Raw genomic sequence first — 21,661 nt, 5'->3', positions numbered from 1 at the left:
CCAATGCAGTAGAAATTAAAACAAAAATAAACAAATGGGACCTAATCAAACTTGCATGCTTTTGCACAGCAAATGAAACCATTGACAAAATGAAAAGACAATTTATGGAATGGGAGAAAATATTTGCAAACAATGTGACCAAAAAAGGGTTAATTTCCAAAATATATCAGCAGCTCATTCAACACTACAACAAAAAACAAACAGCCCAATTGAAAAATGTACAGAAGTCCTAAATAGGCATTTCTCAAGAAGACATATACATGGCCAATGGGCACATGGAAAGATACTCAACTAATTATTATTATTGTGTGTGTGCATGCGTGTGCACACTCAGTTGCTCAGTCATGTCTTGACTCTTTGCACCCCATGGACTGTAGCCTGCCAGGCTCCTCTGTCCATGGAAGTTTCCATTCAAGATACTGGAGCGGGTTGCCATTTCCTACTTCAGGGCATTTTCCCAACCCAGGGATCAAGCCCACATCTCTTGCATATCCTGCATTGGCAAGCAGATTACCACAGCACCAGAAATGAAAATCAGAACTACAATGAGGTATTACCTCACACCTGTCAGAATGGCCATCATTAAAAAGTTTCAGTTCAGTTCAGTTGCTCAATCGTGTCCGACTCTTTGCGACCCCATGAATCACAGCACGCCAGGCCTCCCTGTCCATCAATCACCAACTCCCGGAGTTCACTCAGACTCACGTCCATCGAGTCAGTGATGCCATCCAGCCATCTCATCCTCTGTTGTCCCCTTCTCCTCCTGCCCCCAATCCCTCCCAGCACCAGAGTCTTTCCCAGTGAGTCAACTCTTCGCATGAGGTGGCCAAAGTACTGGAGTTTCAGCTTTAGCATCATTCCTTCCAAAGAAATCCCAGGGCTGATCTCCTTCAGAATGGACTGGTTGGATCTCCTTGCAGTCCAAGGGACTCTCAAGAGTCTTCTCCAACACCACAGTTCAAAAGCATCAATTCTTCGGCGCTCAGCCTTCTTCACAGTCCAACTCTCACATCCATACATGACCACAGGAAAAACCATAGCCTTGACTAGACGGACCTTTGTTGGCAAACTAATGTCTCTGCTTTTGAATATGCTATCTAGGTTGGTCATAACTTTCCTTCCAAGGAGTAAGCGTCTTTTAATTTCATGGCTGCAGTCACCATCTGCAGTGATTTTGGAGCCTACAAAATAATAAATTCTGGACAGGGTGTGAAGAAAAGGGAGCCCTCCTACACTGTTGGCAGGGATGTCAGCTGGTGCAGCCATTGTGGAAAACAGGATGGGATTCCTCAGGAAACTAAAAATAGAATTGTCACATGATGCAGCAATCCCACTCCTGGGCATATGAACAGAACTATAATTCAAAAAGATACATACACCCCTATATTCATTGCAGCGCTATTCAAAATATGTAAGACTTGAGAAACCTATATGCAGGTCAGGAAGCAACAGTTCGAACTGGACATGGAACAACAGACTGGTTCCAAATAGGAAACGGAGTACATCAAGGCTGTATATTGTCACCCTGCTTATTTAACTTCTATGCAGAGTACATCATGAGAAACGCTGGGCTGGAAGAAGCACAAGCTGGAATCAAGATTGCTGGTAGAAATATCAATAACCTCAGATATGCAGATGACACCACCCTTATGGCAGAAAGTGAAGAGGAACTAAAAAGCCTCTTGATGAAAGTGAAAGAGGAGAGTAAAAAAGTTGGCTTAAAGCTCAACATTCAGAAAAAGAAGATTATGGCATCTGGCCCCATCACTTTATGGGAAATAGATGGGGAAACAGTGGAAACAGTGTCAGACTTTATTCAGATGGGGGCTCCAAAATCACTGCAGATGGTGACTGCAGCCATGGAATTAAAAGACGCTTACTCCTTGGAAGGAAAGTTGTGACCAACCTAGATAGCAAATTCAAAAGCAGAGACATTACTTTGCCAACAAAGGTTTGTCTAGTCAAGGCTATGGTTTTTCCTGTGGTCATGTATGGATGTGAGAGTTGGACTGTGAAGAAGGCTGAGCGCCGAAGAATTGATGCTTTTGAACTGTGGTGTTGGAGAAGACTCTTGAGAGTCCCTTGGACTGCAAGGAGATCCAACCAGTCCATTCTGAAGGAGATCAGCCCTGGGATTTCTTTGGAAGGAATGATGCTAAAGCTGAAACTCCAGTACTTTGGCCACCTCATGCGAAGAGTTGACTCACTGGGAAAGACTCTGGTGCTGGGAGGGATTGGGGGCAGGAGGAGAAGGGGACGACAGAAGATGAGATGGCTGGATGGCATCACTGACTCGATGGACGTGAGTCTGAGTGAACTCCGGGAGTTGGTGATGGACAGGGAGGCCTGGCGTGCTGCAATTCATGGGGTCGCAACGAGTTGGACACGACTGAGCGACTGAACTGAACTGAAGACTTGGATGGATAAAGACAATGTGATACATATCTACAATGGAATACTAATCAGCAATGAAAAATAACAAAATAATGCCATTTGCAGAAACATAGATGCAACTAGAGAGTATCATATTAAGGGAAGTAAGTCAGAAAGAGAAATCACTTATATGTGTAATCTAAAATATGGCACAAATGAACTTATCTATGAAACTGAAGCAGACTCACAGACATAGAGAACAAACTTGCAGTTCTCAAAGGAAACTGCGTTGGGAGGGGGATGGACTGGGAGTTTAATGTCGGTAGACGCAGATCCCGTAGACTACACAGTCCATGGAATTCTCCAGGCCAGAATACTGGAGTGGGTGGCCTTTCCTTCTCCAGGGGATCATCCCAACCCAGGTCTCCCTCATTGCAGGCAGATTCTTTACCAGTTGAGCCACCAGGGAAGCCCAAGAACACTGGAGTGGGTAGCCTATCCCTTCTCCAGCGAATCTCCCTGACCCAGAAATCAAACTAGGGTCTCCTGAATTGCAGGCGAATTCTTTACCAACTGAACTATCAGGGAAACCCTATTAAATATAGAATGGATAAACAACAAGATCCTACTGTATAGAGCAGGGAACTGTATTCAATATCCTGGATAAATCATAATTGAAAAGAATATAAAAAAGAATGTGTATATGTATATAACTGAGTCATTTTGCATATAGCAAAAATTAACACAACATTGTGAAAAAACTATATGCCAATTAAAAAAAACAATTAAAAAAAGAAGTTAAGGAAGGGGTTCAGGATGGGGAACACATGTACACCCATAGCTGATTCAAGTGAATGTATGGCAAAAACCACTACAATATTGTAATTAGCCTTCAATTAAAATTAATTAATTTAAAAAAAAGAAGAAGTTAAGTAGCTTGGCAGTTACTCCCAGCCACAGCTCTCAAACGAAAAGGAGACGCATTCTCTGAAGGTAAGGAAGACTGTTCAGAGGCTTTTCACTTGTTGGTTTACTTTCAAATGCCATTTTGAAGTTTTCCAAATAAAATCAGGAAATGTGTGAAAAGATTAGTATCTCCACTTGGCTCTCAGAGCCACTTCCTCTTCCCCAAGCCTGGCATCCACTGCCCCTATTCAGCCTTAGCTGCAGCCATGTGCTTCTCATTCTGGAGTAGTCTTTCTTTCGCCTGCCACCTCCTGTTCATGCTGATCACTGGCCCACCGTGGCCTTCGGAGAAAATCCAGGCACCACACCCAGTGTGCTCCTGCCCAGGCCCGCTGCTCACATCTTCTGCCCCTCCACTCACTGCCAGCAGCCATCAGCACATCGAAAGTTCCAAGTCCCTGACACTCCCCTTTAATATGCTGCCCCCCAGTGCAGTATGCCATTCCCACACCTAGTGAATTCTTTATTAACAATTTTATTAAGATATAATTATCACATCATAAAGCTCACCCTTTTAAAGTGTACAATTCAATGGTTTTTAGTGTGTTCACAGAGAATTACGAATCATGACCAAAATCAATTTTAGAACATTTTCATGACTTTCCCCCAAACCTCCATACCTATTAGCCTTCACCCCACTTTTCCCCTCAACCCCTAAACAGTAATCTACTTGTCTCTGTAAATCTGCCTCTTAGGAAAATTTCATGTAAGTGGAATAATATAATTGATCTTTTATGAATTATTCCTTTCACTTAACATAATGTTTTCAAGGTTTATCCATGTTGTCACATATATCAATACTTTATTCCTTTTTATTGCCAGATAATATTCAATTGTGTGAATATATCCTATTTTGTTCCATTCATCAGCTGATGGATTTTGAGGGTTGTTTCCACTTTGGGGCTATTCTGAATAAAGCTACTATGAATACTCCTCCTCAAGTATACCTCATTGTATTGCACTTCACTTTATTGCCTTCTCATACACTGAAATTTTTACAAATCGAAGGTTTGTGGCAACCCTGTGTTGAGCAAGTCTATTGGTGCCATTTTTCCAAGAGCATTTGCTCACTTCTCTGTGTCACTGTTATATTTTGATAATTCTCCCAATATTTCAAAATTTTTTCATTATTATCTTTGTGATAGTTACCTGTGATCAGTGATCTTTGACATTGCTATTGAAGAATGATTACAACTAACTCAGATAATGGTTAGCATTTTTTAGCAATAAAGTATTTTCAATTAAAGTATCGGAGAAGGCAATGGCACCCCACTCCAGTACTCTTGCCTGGAAAATCCCATGGACAGAGGAGCCTGGTAGGCTGCAGTCTGTGGGGTCATGAAGAGTCGGATACGACTGAGCGACTTCACTTTCACTTTTCACTTTCATGCATTGGAGAAGGAAATGGCAACCCACTCCAGTGTTCTTGCCTGGAGAATATGAGGGATGGGGGAGCCTGGTGGGCTGCCGTCCATTGGGTCGCACAGAGTCGGACACGACTGAAGCGACTTAGCAGCAGCAGCAGCATAACAAATATATACGGTTTTTTTAATGTAAGGCTATATGAAGTGATTCTCGTTGGGGTTTTAATTTCCATTTCCCTGATAGATAATGATGTTGAACGTTGTTTTATGTGTTTATTAGCTATTTGTATATCTTCTCTAAAAAAAAAAATGTATATGCTGATCATTTGCCCTTTTTCTGGCCTCACAAGATCTTAGTTCTCCAGCCAAGAACTGAACCCGTGACCCTTGCAGTGGAAGTGCAGAGTCCCAACCACCCAACTTCCAAGGAATTCCCCATTTGCCCATTTTTAATGGGGCTGTTTATCTTTTATTAGTAAAATGAAGGAGTTATTCATATATTTTAAATGCAAGTCCCTACCATATATGTAAATATTTTTACATGTTTGATGGTGTCCTTCAAAAGACAAAAGTTCTTAATTTTGACACAGTACAATTTATCTATTTTTCCTTGTGTTGCCTGTGTTTTTGTTGTCAATCTGTTTATGTGCTATCTAGTCAGATATTCAGGTTACTCCTGAGTCAGTTTTTGTAGTTTGTCTCCTAGAATTTGTTCATTTCATCAAAGTTATTTAATATATATATACATATATGTATATATATATATGCTGCTGCTGCTGCTGCTGCTGCTGCTAAGTCAAATCAGTCATGTCTGACTCTGTGCGACCCCATAGACGGCAGCCCACCAGGCTCCCCCGTCCCTGGGATTCTCCAGGCAAGAACACTGGAGTGGGTTGCCATTTCCTTCTCCAATGCATGAAAGTGAATGTGAAGTCGCTCAGTCGTGTCCGACCCTTAGCGACCCCATGGACTGCAGCCTACCAGGCTCCTCCATCCATGGGATTTTCCAGGCAAGAGTACTGGAGTGGGATATATATACTAGTTATCTAATATATTGACAAATTTATAGTTTTCCTTTATAATCTTTTCTATGATGTCATCTTATTTATCTTCTAAAATCCAGCTACTACTGAGTTCACCACCTTCCCAATGCACATACTCACACACCTTCCTGAGTGTTCTTCTGTGTTCACAGCCTACCTCATTCACACTGTAATTAGGACACCTTGTCACTCGGTGTCACAACTTGCTTACATATCAGGAGGCTGTGAGCTCTTCAAAGGTTAAGACCACCCCATCCATTTCTTAGTACCCAGCTACAGAGCAGAGCTGGCTGGACTGTCTCCGAACTCGATGAGTCTTTGCTGGCATCACAGAGGGGGTGTCTTTGGCTTTCTATAGCAGTGCTGAGGAGCAAAGAGTGGGAATAGAGAAAGCTGGTATGAGGGAAAGTAAAGTAACAACTAATAAGGGGCTCCTTTCCAAATGTGAATAGCTCCCCAAGCCCTCAAAGAACAAACTCTTTCTAGACCATCTAAATTAACCGCTAAGGAAGCACAGTGCATGGAAGTCCCTAAGGACAATACTACATTATTAGCTATTCATAAAGTGCCTTTATGTAGCCCTCTTTCTTTCTACAGAGGTATTTGGCATAAGGGACTTAACAGATAAGATTTGAAAGTAAAAACTGTTCCCACTAACACAGTCCCAAGGTCCTTTGGATACTATCACCAGCCATCTGAGTCTGTAATAAACACCAGGGCTGAATAAAGATTGGCAGGGCTGTTTCATCAAGGTTGGGGAGGTTTGATGGTATCCCTTTGCTAATTAAAATTCACTCTTCCAGAGAGCTGTGATCTTTGGTGTCTTATGCACCTGAAAAATATACCTTGACATTTAAGCCACACTCTCTGGGATTGTGCTAGAGGCAGTAATAAGTCACAGATTCCAACCAGAATGAAAATGCTAAATTCTATGCCGGGGCTTGATTTAAAGGGCAAGGAGATCCCAGTCCTAAGGTTTGTCATTAATCCTTCACCACCCAGAGAAACAACCATCTCCCTGTCCTTGGAATAACAAGGCCAACAACCCAAGGCCACTGCCCACTCCTAAAATTTGAGTCTATGATTACAACAAACCATTTTTATGCTCTGGACAGTTTGGGGGGCTGTTAAGGGGCAGTTGGCATATGGTTCAGAAACTCACTGGTCCACACAAGATCAGGTGGCTGGGTGGGCAGAGTCCTTAGACCTGCTCCAGGCTGAGTCGCAAGCCCACAGTGACAACTAGCTGCCACCTCTGCCCAGGATCCCAGGGTCCCAAGAGGATCAATTGACTGGCAGGGAAGAGATTCCTGGCTTTCTGCCAGATCTCTGCTCCCAGGCTCTTCTATCCTGGGGCTGTGGCTTTTTGGCCACCCACACATGCCTCCTCCCAGTCCCTCCCAGGTCCCCAGGAGGCTGCACATGTAGGGAGGAAATGCTGTGACTACAGCTGGCCTCTTCTTCCTGCGTAGGTCAGGCTGTGCATTCCTGACCAGGGTGGCTTTGCACCCTGTCTGAAATGTAGGCCCCAAGCACACTTGCCCTTCAAACCTTTGCAGACACTTCTGCTGGACCAAAATGCCCCTTCTCATCTGCCTCTAGAATAGGATTGCACCCTCACGGCGGCTTCCTTTACCTGTACCCCATCAACCAAAGATCAGCCACCTCCATTCTGGGATCCCCCACGTCTCTGCTGTAGACAGCCCTGACAGGCTAGTCGTGTTCCCCTGATTGGCCATTACCTGTCTCCCCATGTAGACAAAGCAATAATGGTTCATGGAGTGAAACTGGGGTCAAGAAAACAAGGGGAAATATGCCCTGGAGGTCAATGAATCCATCACCCACCTCTTGGTCACATCAGGCTCAGGGAACAAGAGCAGTTGGGCTATCTTCTGAAGTGAAAAAAGTATTTAAGAAAACACCATTTTTGTTCTTGCTTCCTCTAGGAGATTGTCATAGAATGCAGTTTTTAGGGGAGATAGAGTCAAAGGATCGGAGAAGGCAAAGGCAACCCACTCCAGTACTCTTGCCTGGCAAATCCCATGGACGGAGGAGCCTGGTAGGCTGCAGTCCATGGGGTCGCTAGGAGTCAGACACGACTGAGTGACTTCACTTTCACTTTTCACTTTCATGCATTGGAGAAGGAAATGGCAACCCACTCCAGTGTTCTTGCCTAGAGAATCCCAGGGATGGGGTAGCCTGGTGGGCTGCCATCTCTGGGTCGCACAGAGTCAGACACGACTGAAGCGACTTAGCAGCAGTAGCAGCAGCAGCAGAGCCAAAGGATAAAGGGAAGAGTGAGAGAATGGAGTCAGAGATAACTGCAAAGGAAAGAGATGTTGGGACAGTGGCCCTGAAACAGACGGTGATGCTCGCTCCAAATAAGCTGCTTCCTACTCCAAGTTCTGTGTCCTATCTGTAACCCATCACCAAAGTGTTTGGTTTGGTTGACAATACAAATGTATTACCTATTCACAAAATTAAGTTCATCTTAAAAATATATGAGAAATTCAGGTGGGGATAGACAATATGGCAATATGGTAGGTAGACATGGAGTACATCTCTCTCCACAGATGCATCAGGAATAAGTAAACTTTCAGATTTAGAAGATCTTGCAAAACACCAGCTGAGAACAGACAAGAGTCCCTGACCACTGGAAAGGAATATATAGATTCATGAACAACTCAGTAGGATGAAGGAAGGAAGGGAAAAAGAAGAGAGTGAGCAGGACTGGACCTGCAACCATGGGGTGGGGGAACTGAAGTGGGGGTGAGATCCCCACATTGGGGCAAACATTTGGGATGGAGGGCAAGCACTTGAGCCATCGGAGAGTGCAACAGCTCATCTGTGGCAGTCTGAATGGAGTGAGAACCACACAGACAAACCTTGCCATAGCCCTGTATACCCCAGAGAGGGACACAAGTCCCCTGGAACACTCAGAGGTGGGAGCTGGAGCACAGGGGTTGGAGAGCAAGCCCAGAGCAAGGTCAGCTGTTGACCGCGAGGAGACAGCCTGAGGGCATGGAGGGAGGAGACCACAGTGAAGAATGCCTTTGGAGGAACGCTGAGCAGCCGTGGATGCCAGGCAGCACCGCGGAGTCACAGGCAGGGGATGGAGCCGTCGCTGCAGCCTCTCTCTCCCCGCACACCAGCGCCAGCAGCTCAGCAACAGAGAAAAACCCTGGAGACGGTGGCCCTTTGAGCGCCTGATGTGCTGAGCAATGGAGAAGTACTCTAGCCAGAGGGGTGCCTTCAAGTGCCTGCTGTTCCAAGCAACAGAGAAGGACCAGCCAGGGAGGCTCTTTGAATGCCAGCTGCCAGAGGCTAGAAAAAGACTCTAACAGTGCCATAGGTTCTGTGCCTGAAGATACCAGTGTCTCTGAATGCTTGGTGCTGCCAGGGTCCCCGTGATCCAAGCAGCTGCACCACCTACATGCTCAATCCTCTCTGGGGCAGAGCTGCCAGGGCTAGAAAAAGTTCCCAGTAGTGCCATATCATCTGTGCCCACAGCCACCAGCTCCCCTGCATACCCGGTACTTCCAGGATCCCTGCAATCCCATCAGCTGTGCCAGCTCCAACCCAGTCCTCACTAGATCAGATCAGATTAGTCGCTCAGTCGTGTCCGACTCTTTGCGACCCCTTGAATCCCAGCACGCCAGGCCTCCCTGTCCATCACCAACTCCCAGAGTTCACTCAAACTCATGTCCATCGAGTCAGTGATGCCATCCAGCCATCTCATCCTCTGTTATCCCCTTCTCCTCCTGCCCCCAATCCCGCCCAGCATCAGAGTCTTTTCCAATGAGTCAACTCTTTGCATGAGGTGGCCAAAGTACTGGAGTTTCAGCTTTAGCATCAGTCCTTCCAAAGAAATCCCAGGGCTGATCTCCTTCAGAATGGACTGGTTGGATCTCCTTGCAGTCCAAGGGACTCTCAAGTGTCTTCTCCAACACCACAGTTCAAAAGCATCAATTCTTCGGCGCTCAGCCTTCTTCACAGTCCAACTCCCACATCCATACATGACCACAGGAAAAACCATAGCCTTGACTAGATGAACCTTTGTTGGCAGGCAGACCTAAATCCTCTAGGACAGCCTCAGGAACAGCTTCTGTGGATGATCCACAAGCATGTAGGGATGAAACCACAATTGAACTCCAGGGGCAACATGGCTAAGGAAGAAGTTCAAAAACCTCTCCATCGGCTGTACAGCTGCAGATTAAATCCACAAAATCAACTAGGCAGACTCTGTGTCTATGGAATATATTGAAGGACAATGAGAGTTCCCACAAAAGAACTGGTTCTGGATTTTCTTTTCTTCTTTCTTTTTCCATTGCTGAGGTTGTTGATTTTATTATTACCATTAACTCTATTTAAGCTTTTGAGAACTTTTTTTTTTAAGCACACTTTTTATTTCCTTTATATACTTATACATATACATTGGCTTTTTGTGGCTCTATAGGGTTTTTTCATGCTTTGGAGAGGGAAATGTCAACCCACTCCTGTGTTCTTGCCTGGAGAATCCCAGGGACGGGGGAGCCTGGTGGGCTGCCATCTATGGGGTTGCAGAGAGTCGAACACGACTGAAGTGACTTAGCAGCAGCAGCAGCAGCAGCAGGGTTTTTTCTACTTAAACTTTTTTGTTTGTTTTTCTTATTGTTCTTTTCCTGCTCCAGTTATTCTTCAATACATATACTTTTTATACACTTCTATTTAACTTTGCTTTTCTAGTTTTCTTCTTTTCATCCTTTTTCTTTATTTCACCATGTTTGTTAGTTTGTTTTGTTTTCTTTGCTTTATTCACCAGTTGGCACTCTGGTTTGGTCTTGTTTTCCGGTTTGTGTATTAGTTAGTTTTGCTTTTAATTGGTCGATATCATTTTTGGTATCCTTTGCCAGCCAAGTGGATCTCTGGTACTTTCTTCTCTCTGGGCTGTTTTGGTTTTGTTTGTATGTGTATATGTATGTTCCTTTGTTTTTGCTGTTTTTTGTCTGATTTTATATCTACAATTTGTCTAGGGTTTCTTGCTTTGTTTTTTTGTTTTTATAGGTTTGTTTTAATCCACTTTAATGCCATAACAAATGGCTTGTGGAATCTCAGTTCCCTGACCAGAGATTAGGCATGAGCCTTTGGAGTGGGAGTGTTGAGTCCAAAATACTAGACTGCTAAAGAACTCCTGATGCCAAGGGAGTATTAATTAGTGAGAACTCCCACAAAGGCCTCCATCTATATCCAAGACCCAGCATCATCCAACTGCTGGCAGCATCCTGGGCAGGATGCCTCATCCAAACAACAAACAAGACAAAAACATAAACTTGATCATCAGCAGACACCCCAAAACATACTGCCTCACACAACCCTGCCCAGTAGGGGGGGAAAACTCATCTTCTTCCACCAGAATGCAAGCACAAGTCCCTCCCTACACAAAACCTACACAAACTACTGGACCAAATTCACCCACCAAAGCCAAAAACCAAAAGGAAGAATACAGCCCTAACCCTGGGAAAAGAGGACCTCAATCACAGTAAGCTAGGGATAAAATTAAAAGGCAGAGAAATATTGTGCAAATGAAGGAACAAGGTAAAAACTCACAATATCAAATAAATGAAGAGGAAACAGGCAAACTACCTGAAAAAGAATTCAGAGTAATGATAGTAAAGATGATCCAAAACCTCAAAAATAAACTGGAGAAAATGAAAGAATCAATTACACATTTAACAAGGACCTAGAAGGAATAAAGAATAAACAAACAGAGACAAACAACACAATTACTGAAATTAAAATTTGTCTAGAAGGATTAATAGCAGAATAACTAAGATGGAAGAATGGATAAGTAACCTGGAAGATGGGATGGTGGAAATAACTGCTGAAGAGCAGAATAAAGGAAAAAGAATAAAAAGAATTGAGGATAGTCTCAGAGACCTCTGGGACAATATTAAACACTCCAAAATTTGGATTAGAGGAGTCCCATAAGAAGAAGAGAAAAAGAAAGTGTCTAAGAAAATTTATGAAGAGATTATAGTTGAAAACTTCCTAACATGGGAAAGGAAATTAGTCAATCAAGTTCAAGAGGCACAGAGAGTCCCATAAAATATAAATGCAAGGAGAAACACACTGAGACACATACGAATCAAATCAACAAAGATTACACACAAAGAATGAATATTAAAAGCAGCAAGGGAAAAGCAAGAAGTAACATACAAGGGAAACCCCATATGATTAACAGCTGAGCTTTCAGCAGAAACTCTGCAGGCCAGAAGGGAATGGCAAGATATATTTAAAGTACTGAAAAGGAAACATCTACAACTGGATTATTCAACCTGGCAAGGATCTCATTCAAAAAATGGTGGAGAAACCAAAAACTTTACAGTCAAGCAAAAGTTAAGAGAATTTAGTACCACTAAACCAGCTTTACAACAAGCATTAAAGGGACTTCTATAGGCAGAAAACACAAAAGAAGGAAAAGATTTACAAAAATAAATTAAGAACAATAAAGAAAAATGCCAATAGGAACATATATATCAATAATTACTTTAAATTTAAATGGATTAAACACTCCAGCCAAAAGACACAGACTGGCTGAATAGATACAAAAACAAGACCCATATATATGCTGTCTATAAGAGACCCACTTCAGACATAGAGACACACACAGACTAAAAGTGAGAGGATGGAAAAAGATATTCCATGCAAATACTCAGATCAGATAAAATAGACTTTAAAATAAAAACACGTGTACACCCGTGGCGGATGCATGTTGATGTATGGCAAAACCAATACAATGTTGTAAAGTAAAAAAAAATAATTAAAAAAAAAGACCATTACAAAAGACAAGGAAGGACACTGTGTAATGATCAAGGGATCAATCCAAGAAGAAGACATAACAATTGTAATTATTAACGCACCCAACATAGGAGCACCTCAGTACATAAGGCAAACACTAACACATAAAACGGGAAATTGACAGTAACACAGTAACAATAGAGGACTTTAACATCCCACTCACACCAATAGACAGCTCATCAAAATAGAAATTTAATAAGGAAACACAAGCCTTACATGACACACTAGACCAGATTGACCTAATTGATCTCTTTAGGATATTCCATCCAAATGCAGAAGAATACACTTTCTTCTCAAGTACATGTGCAACATTCTCTGGCATAGACCACATCTTAGGTCACAAATTAAGCCTCAGAAAATTTAAGAAAATTGAAATCATATAAGCATCTCTTACCACAATGCTACAAAACTAGATATCATTTACAAGGGGAAAAACTGTAAAAAAAAAAAAAAAAAAGTACAGGAGATCAAGAAACATATTTGTAAATAACAGATTGCTGAAGAAATAAAAAAGGAAATCAAAAGTTCCTAAAAACAAATGACAATGAAAACACAATGACTCAAAACTTATGAGATGCAGCAGAAGCAGCTCTAACAGGGAAGTTTATAGCAATACAATCTTACCTCCAGAAACAAGAAAAACATCAAATAGACAACTTAACTTTACACCTAAAAACAACTGGGAAAAGAAGAACAAAAACTCCAAAGTTGGTAGAAGGAAAGAAATCAGATCAGAGCAGAAATAAATGAAAAAGAAATGAAGGAAGCAATAGTAAAGATGAATAAATCTAAAAGCTGGTTCTTTGAGGAGATAAATAAAATTGACAAATCATTAGCTAGACTCACCAGGGAAAAAAGGGAGAAAAATCAAGTCAACAAAACTAGAAATGAGAAAGGAAAATTCAAGGGACACTGCAGATTTATAAAAGGGTCATAAGAGATGATAGCGAGCAACTATATGCCAATAAAATGGACAACTTGGAAGAAATGGACAGATTCTTAGAAAGGCTAAGCCTTCCAAGACTGAATCAGGAAGAAACAGAAATTATGAAGAAGCCAATAACAAGCACTGAAATCAAAAGTGTGATCAAAAACCTCCCAAGAAACAAAAGCCCAGGGCCAGATGGATTCATGGGCGAATTCTATTCAAACATTTAGAGAAGAGTTAATGTCTATCCTTCTTAAGCTCTTACAAAAAACTGCAGAAGAAGGAGCACTTCCAAACTCATTCAACAAAGCCACCATCATACTGATACCAAAATCAGATAAAGACATCACAAAAAAATAAAATTACAGGCCAATATCATTGATGAATATAGATGCAAAAATCCTCAACAAAATTCTAGCAAACAGAACCCAACAACACATTAAAAAGATCATACACCATGATCAAGTCTGATTTATCCCAGGGATGCAAGTATTCATTAATACTTGTATATACAAGTCATCACTGTGATACACTGTATTAACAAATTCAAATATTAAACTATATGATAATCTCAATAGATACAGAAGACACTTTTGACAAAATTCAGTACCCATCTATGACTTTTTTTAAATTCTTCAAAAAATGGACATAGAAGGAAACTACCTCAACAGTGGCCACAGGATTGGAAAAGGTCAGTTTTCATTCCAATCCCTAAGAAAGGAAATGCCAAAGAATGCTCAAACTACCACACAATTGCACTCATCTCACACGCTAGTAAAGTAATGCTCAAAATTCTCCAAGCCAGGCTTCAGCAATATGTGAACCGTGAACTTCCTGATGTTCAAGCTGGTTTTAGAAAAGGCAGAGGAACCAGAGATCAAATTGCCAACATCCGCTGGATCATAGAAAAAGCAAGAGAGTTCCAGAAAAACATTTATTTCTGCTTTATTGACTATGCCAAAGCCTTTGACTGTGTGGATCACAATAAACTGTGGAAAATTCTGAAAGAGATGGGAATACCAGACCACCTGACATGCCTCTTGAGAAACCTATATGCAGGTCAGGAAGCAACGGTTAGAACTGGACATGGAAAAACAGACTGGTTCCAAATAGGAAAAGGAATACGTCAAGGCTGTATATTGTCACCCTGCCAGGCTGGATGAAGCACAAGCTGGAATCAAGATTGCCAGGAGAAATATCAATAACCTCAGATATGCAGATGACACCACCTTTATGGCAGAAAGTGAAGAAGAACTAAAGAGCCTCTTGATGAAAGTGAAAGAGGAGAGTGAAAAAGTTGGCTTAAAGCCCAACATTCAGAAAACTAAGATCATGGCATCCAGTCTCATCACTTCATGGCAAACAGATGGAGAAACAGTGGAAACAGTGGCTGACTTTATTTTGGGGGCTCCAAAATCACTGCAGATGGTGACTGCAGCCATGAAATTAAAAGACGCTTACTCCTTGGAAGGAAAGTCATGACCAACCTAGACAGCATGTTAAAAAGCAGAGACATTACTTTGCCAACAAAGGTCTGTCTAGTCAAGGCTATGGTTTTTCCAGTAGTCATGTAGGGATGTGAGAGTTGGACTATAAAGAAAGCTGAGCACCGAAGAACTGATGCTTTTGAACTGTGGTGTTGGAGAAGACTCTTGAGAGTCCCTTGGACTGCAAGGGGATCCAACTAATCCATCCTAAAGGAGATAAGTCCTGGGTGTTCATTGGAAGGACTGATGTTAAAGCTGAAAGTCCAATACTTTGGCCACCTGATGCGAAGAGCTGACTCATTGGAAAAGACCTTGATGCTGGGAAAGATTGAGGGCAGGAGAAGAAGGAGACGACAGAGGATGAGATGGTTGGCTGGCATCACCAACTCAATGGACATGAGTTTGGGTGGACTCCAGGAGTTGGTGATGGACAGGGAGGCCTGGCGTCCTGTGGTTCATGGGGTCACAAGGAGTCAGACATGACTGTGCAACTGAACTGAACTGAACCTCAACATAATAAAGGCCATGTATGATAAACCCACAGAAAACATTATTTTCAATGGTGAAAAACTGAAAGCATTGCCTCTATGATCAGGAACAAGACAAGGGTAACCACTCTTGCCACTATTATTCAACATATTATTCAATATATTTTGGAAGCCCTAGCCATGGCAATCAGAGAAGAAAAAGAAATAAAAGGAATCCATATTGGAAAAGAAGTAAAATTCTCACTGTTTGCAGATGACATGATACTACACATAGAAAACCCAAAAGGTACTATCAGAAAATTACTAGAGCTAATCAGTGAATTTAGTAATGTTGCTGCTGCTGCTGCTGCTAAGTCGCTTCAGTCGTGTCTGACTCTGTGCGACCCCATAGATGGCAGCCCACCAGGCTCCCCCGTCCCTGGGATTCTCCAGGCAAGAACACTGGAGTGGGTTGCCATTTCCTTCTCCAATGCATGAAAGTGAAAAGTGAAAGTGAAGACGCTCAGTCGTATCCAACCTTCAGCGACCTCATGGACTGCGGCCTTCCTACATCCATGAGATTTTCCAGGCAAGAGTACTGGAGTGGGGTGCCATTTCCTTCTCCAATGCATGAAAGTGGAAAGTGAAAAGTGAAAGTGAAGTTGCTTAGTCGTATCCAACTCTTAGCGACCCCATGGACTGCAGCCTACCAGCCTCCTCCATCCATGGGATTTTCCAGGCAGGAGTACTGGAGTGGGGTGCCATTGCCTTATCCCATACAAAATAAATATACAGAAATCACTTGCATTCCTATACACTAACAATGAAAAAGCAGGAAGATAAATTAAGGAATCAATCCCATTTACCATTGCAAACAAGAGAATAAAAAACCTAGGCATAATCCTACCTAAGGAGAAAAAAAGTACAGTACACTGAAAATTATAAGACACTGATGAAAGAGATCCAAGACAACATAAATAGATGGGGAGATATTCCATGTTCCTGGGTAGGAAGAATCAATATTGAGAAAATGACTACACTACCAAAAGCAATCTACAGATTCAGTGCAATTCCTATCAAATCACCAACGGCACTGGTAAAACTGGGACAAAAATTTCACAATTCTTATGGAAACACAAAAGGCCCTAAACAGCCAGAGCAATCTTGAGAAAGAAGAATGGAGCTGGAGGAATCAACCTTCCTGACTTCAGACTATACTGCAAAACTGTAGTCATCAAGACAGTATGGCACAGGCACAAAAACAGAAGTATAAACCAGTGGAACAAGATAGAAAGTCCAGAGATAAACCCATGCACCTGTGAGAACGTTATCTTTGACAAAAGAGGCAATAATATACAGTGAAGAAAAGATAGCCTCTTCAGTAAATTGTGCTGAGAAAACAGGACAGTGATGAGTAAAAGAATGAAATTAGAACACTTCCTAACACCATACACAAAGATAAACTAAAAATGGATTAAAGACCTAAATGTAAGATCAGAAATTACAAAACGCTTAGAGGAAAACATAGGCAGAACACTCCATGACATAAATCATAGCAGGATCCTCTATGACCCATCTCCTAGAGTAATGAAAATAAAAATAAATAAACTGTACCTGATTAAACTTAAAAGCTTTTGTGCAGCAAAGGAAACTACAAACAAGGTGAAAAGATAACTCTCTGGATGGGAGAAAATAACAGCAAATGAAACAACTAGCAAAGGTTCAATCCTCAAAATATATGAGCAGCTCATGCAACTCAACACCAGAAAAGACAAACAACTCAGTCAAAAAGTGGGCAGAAGACCTAAACAGACATTTCTCCAAAGACATACAAATGGCTGATAAACACATGAAAAGATGCTCAACATCACTCATTATTCAGTTCAGTTCAGTCTCTCAGTCATGTCCGACTCTTTGCAACCCCATGAATCACAGCACCCCAGGCCTCCCTACCCATCACCAACTCCCAGAGTTCACTCAGACTCATGTCCATCGAGTTGGTGATGCCATCCAGCCATCTCATCCTCTGTCGTCCCCTTCTCCTCCTGCCCCCAATCCCTCCCAGCATCACAGTCTTTTCCAACGAGTCAACTCTTCGCATGAGGTGGCCAAAGTACTGGAGTTTCAGCTTTAGCATCTTTCCTTCCAAAGAAATCCCAGGGCTGATCTCCTTCAGAATGGACTGGTTGGATCTCCTTGCAGTCCAAGGGACTCTCAAGAGTCTTCGCCAACACCACAGTTCAAGTGTATCAATTCTTCAGCACTCAGCTTTCTTCACAGTCCAACTCTCACATCCATACATGACCACAGGAAAAACCATAGCCTTGACTAGATGGACCTTTGTTGGCAAAGTAATGTCTCTGCTTTTGAATATGCTATCTAGGTTGGTCATAACTTTCCTTCTAAGGAGTAAGCGTCTTTTAATTTCATGGCTGCAGTCACCATCTGCAGTGACTTTGGAGCCCCCAAAAATAAAGTCTGACACTGTTTCCACTATTTCCCCATCTGTTTGCCATGAAGTGATGGGACCAGATGCCATGATCTTAGTTTTCGGAATGTTGAGCTTTAAGCCAACTTTTTTACTCTCCTCTTTCACTTTCATCAAGAGGCTTTTTAGTTCCTCTTCACTTTCTGCCATAAGGGTGGTGTCATCTGCATATCTGAGGTGATTGATCTTTCTCCCGGCAATCTTGATTCCAGCTTGTGCTTCTTCCAGCCCAGCATTTCTCATGATGTACTCTGTATATAAGTTAAATGAGCAAGGTGACAATATACAGCCTTGACGTACTCCTTTTTCTATTTGGAACCAGTCTGTTGTTCCATGTCCAGTTCTAACTGTTGCTTTCTGACCTGCATATAGGTTTCTCAAGAGGCAGGTCAGGTGGTCTGGTATTCCCATCTCTTTCAGAATTTTCCACAGTTTATTGTGATATACAATGTTTTACTCACCCATAAAAAGGAATGAATTTGAGTCAGCTCTAGTGAGGTGGATTCACTAGAGCCTATTATACAGAATGAAAAAAGTCAGAAAGAGAAAAACAGATATCGTATATTAATGCATATATATGGAATATAGAAAATGGTACTGATGAGTCCCTTGGACTGCAAGGAGATCCAAGCAGTCCATTCTGAAGGAAATCAGCCCTGGGATTTCTTTGGAAGGAACGATGCTAAAGCTGAAACTCCAGTACTTTGGCCACCTCATGCGAAGAGTTGACTCATTGGAAAAGACTCTGATGCTGGGAGGGATTGGGGGCAGGAGGAGAAGGGGACGACAGAGGATGAGATGGCTGGATGGCATCACTGACTCGATGGACGTGAGTCTGAGTGAACTCCGGGAGTTGGTGATGGACAGGGAGGCCTGGCGTGCTGCGATTCATGGGGTCGCAAAGAGTCGGACACGACTGAGTGACTGTTCTGATCTGATCTGATCTGAACCTATTTGCAGGGCTGGAAGAGAAATGCAGAAGTAAAGGATGGACTTGGATACAGTGGGGGAAGGAAGGGACAAATTGAGAGAGTAGCACAGACTTATATACACCACTATGTGTAAAATAGATAACTAATGTGAAGCTGCGGTATAACACAAGGAGCTCAGCCCAGCGCTCAGTGATCTAGAAGGGGTGGGATGGAGAGGGTGAGTTGGGTGGGAGTTTCAGGAGGAAGGAGGTATACATATACCTATGGCTGACTCATGTCATTCTATGGCAGAAACCAACACAACATGGTAAGAATTATCCTCCATCAAAAAATAAAGTTTAAAAAAATACGTGGAGAAGCATGAGGCTGGAACATATTGGGCTGGCCGCCCAAGCCCATTATTGCCCTTGGACTGGGAAGGCTTGTCTGGTGAGGGGGAGTGGTCCAGATATGGCTGGAGATGGGCCTGCTGGGTCAGTGTCACCAGCTGCCATTAGGAAAAGAGGATGAAGTGATGCCGCTGTTAGGATAGTCTGGGCAGCTTCCTACACTCTCTGCTTAATATTCTCTTTAACTCAAGACAATCTGACTCTATCTTGGAGATCCGCACCAGAAAAGCCCACAGCAGAAGGCTGTGTCTGAGATGCCAGGCTCTGGGTCCTCCTTTTCTCTCTTCCGTTGCCATGCTTGAACTGGACCCAAGGCTGTTGCAACTATGACATTTAGAAGTCCCTTGCAGAATATTTGTTGACTTTATTGTTAGACACCCCATATTTTTGTTGCTTTAGTAAATTTATTTATTTTCATTGTTTTGGGGGTGTACAAAGGCAATTGGCTTTCTTATTCATTATATATCAAGCAGCTTACTATTGGTTTAGTTCAGTCATTCTGTCATGTCTAACTCTTTGCAACCCCATGGACTGCAGCACACCAGGCTTTCCTGTCCAACTCCTGGAGCTTGCTCAAACTCATCTCCATTGAATCAGTGATGCCATCCAGCCTTCTCATCTCTGTCTTCTCATCTCTGTCATCCCCTTCTCCTCCTGCCTTTAATCTTTCCCAGCATCAGGGTCTTTTCAAATGAGTCACCTCTTTGCATCAAGTAGCCAAAGTATTAGAGCTTCAGCTTCATCATTAGTTCTTCCAATGAATATTCAGGACTGATTTCCTTTAGGATTAAATGGTTTGATCTCCTTACAATCCAAGAGACTCTCAAAAGTCTTCTCCAACACCACAGTTTAAAAGCATCAATTCTTTGGCACTCGGCCTGCTTTATGGAGCAGTCTCCAACCTTCACATCTATACATGACTATTGGAAAAACCATAGCTTTGACTAGACAGGCCTTTGTTGGCAAAGTAATGTCTCTGCTTTTTAATATGCTGCCTAGGTTGGTCATATCTTTGCTTCCAAGGAGTGAGCGTCTTTTCATTTCATGGCTGCAGTCACCATCTGCAGTGATTCTAGAGTCCAAGAAACTAGTCTCTCACTGGTTCCATTGTGTCTCCGTCTATTTGCCATGAAGTGATGGGACCGGATGCCATGATCTTCATTTTTTGAATGTTGAGTTTCAAGCCAGCTTTTTCACTTTCCTCTTTCACTTTCACCAGGAGGCTCTTCAGTTCCTCTTCACTTTCAGCCATAAGGGTGATTTCATCTGCATATCTGAGGTTAGTAATATTTCTCCCAACAATCTTGATTCCAGCTTGTGCTTCATCCAGCCCAGCATTTCACATGATGTACTCTGCATATAAGTTAATTAAGCAAGGTGATAATATACAGCCTTGATGTACTCCTTTCCCAATCTGGAACCAGTCCATTATTCCATGCCTGGTTCTAACTGTTGCTTCTTGACCTACATACAAATTTCTCAGGAGACAAGTAAGGTGGTCTGGTATTCCCATCTCTTTAAGAATTTCCACAGTTTTTGTGATGTACACATTCAAAGGCACATGGGAGAAGGCGATGGCACCCCACTCCAGTACTCTTGCCTGGAGAATCCCATGGACGGAGAAGCCTGGTGGGCTGCAGTCCATGGGGTCACTAGGAGTCAGACATGAATGAGCAACTTCCCTTTCACTTTTCACTTTCATGCATTGGAGAAGGAAATGGCAACCCACTCCAGTGTTCTTGCCTGGAGAATCCCAGGGACGGGGGAGCCTGGTGGGCTGCCGTCTATGGGGTCGCACAGTTAGACACGACTGAAGCGACTTAGCAGCAGCACCAGCAGCATAGTCGGTGAAGCAGAAGTAGGGTTTTTCTGGAATTCTCTTGATTTTTCTATGATCCAATGGATGTTGGCAATTTGATCTCTGGTTCCTCTGCCCTTTATAAATCCAGCTTGAACATCTGGAAGTTCATGGTTCATGTACTGTTGAAGCCTAGATTGGAGAATTTTGAGCATTACTTTTCTAGCATGTGAGATGAGTGCAATTGTATGATAGTTTGAACATTCTTTGGCATTGCCTTTCTTTGGGATTGGAATGAAAATTGACCTTTTCAAGTCCTGGTAGTCCTATACTACCTTATTGATTCCTGTCTTCTGTTTGTAAATGGAGGGAGGCGGTCTATTTATACAAGCATATCATCAGAAACCAGTTACTATTTGGTTTCCTTTTTTCTAATCCTTCTATGTTGAATTTGTTTTTCTTCTTCGTCTAATTTGTCTTGGACCTACAGGACAATATTGGATTTAAAGAGCACATTGGGTATCTGATCTTATTTCTGATTGGATAAGAATTACTCTAGCATTTCACCCTGGAGTATGATGTTTGCCAT

Source organism: Bubalus kerabau, chromosome 1 (assembly GCF_029407905.1).
Source record: "Bubalus kerabau isolate K-KA32 ecotype Philippines breed swamp buffalo chromosome 1, PCC_UOA_SB_1v2, whole genome shotgun sequence".
Taxonomy (NCBI): Eukaryota; Metazoa; Chordata; class Mammalia; order Artiodactyla; family Bovidae; genus Bubalus; species Bubalus kerabau.
Note: the sequence above shows the minus strand (reverse complement) of the source record.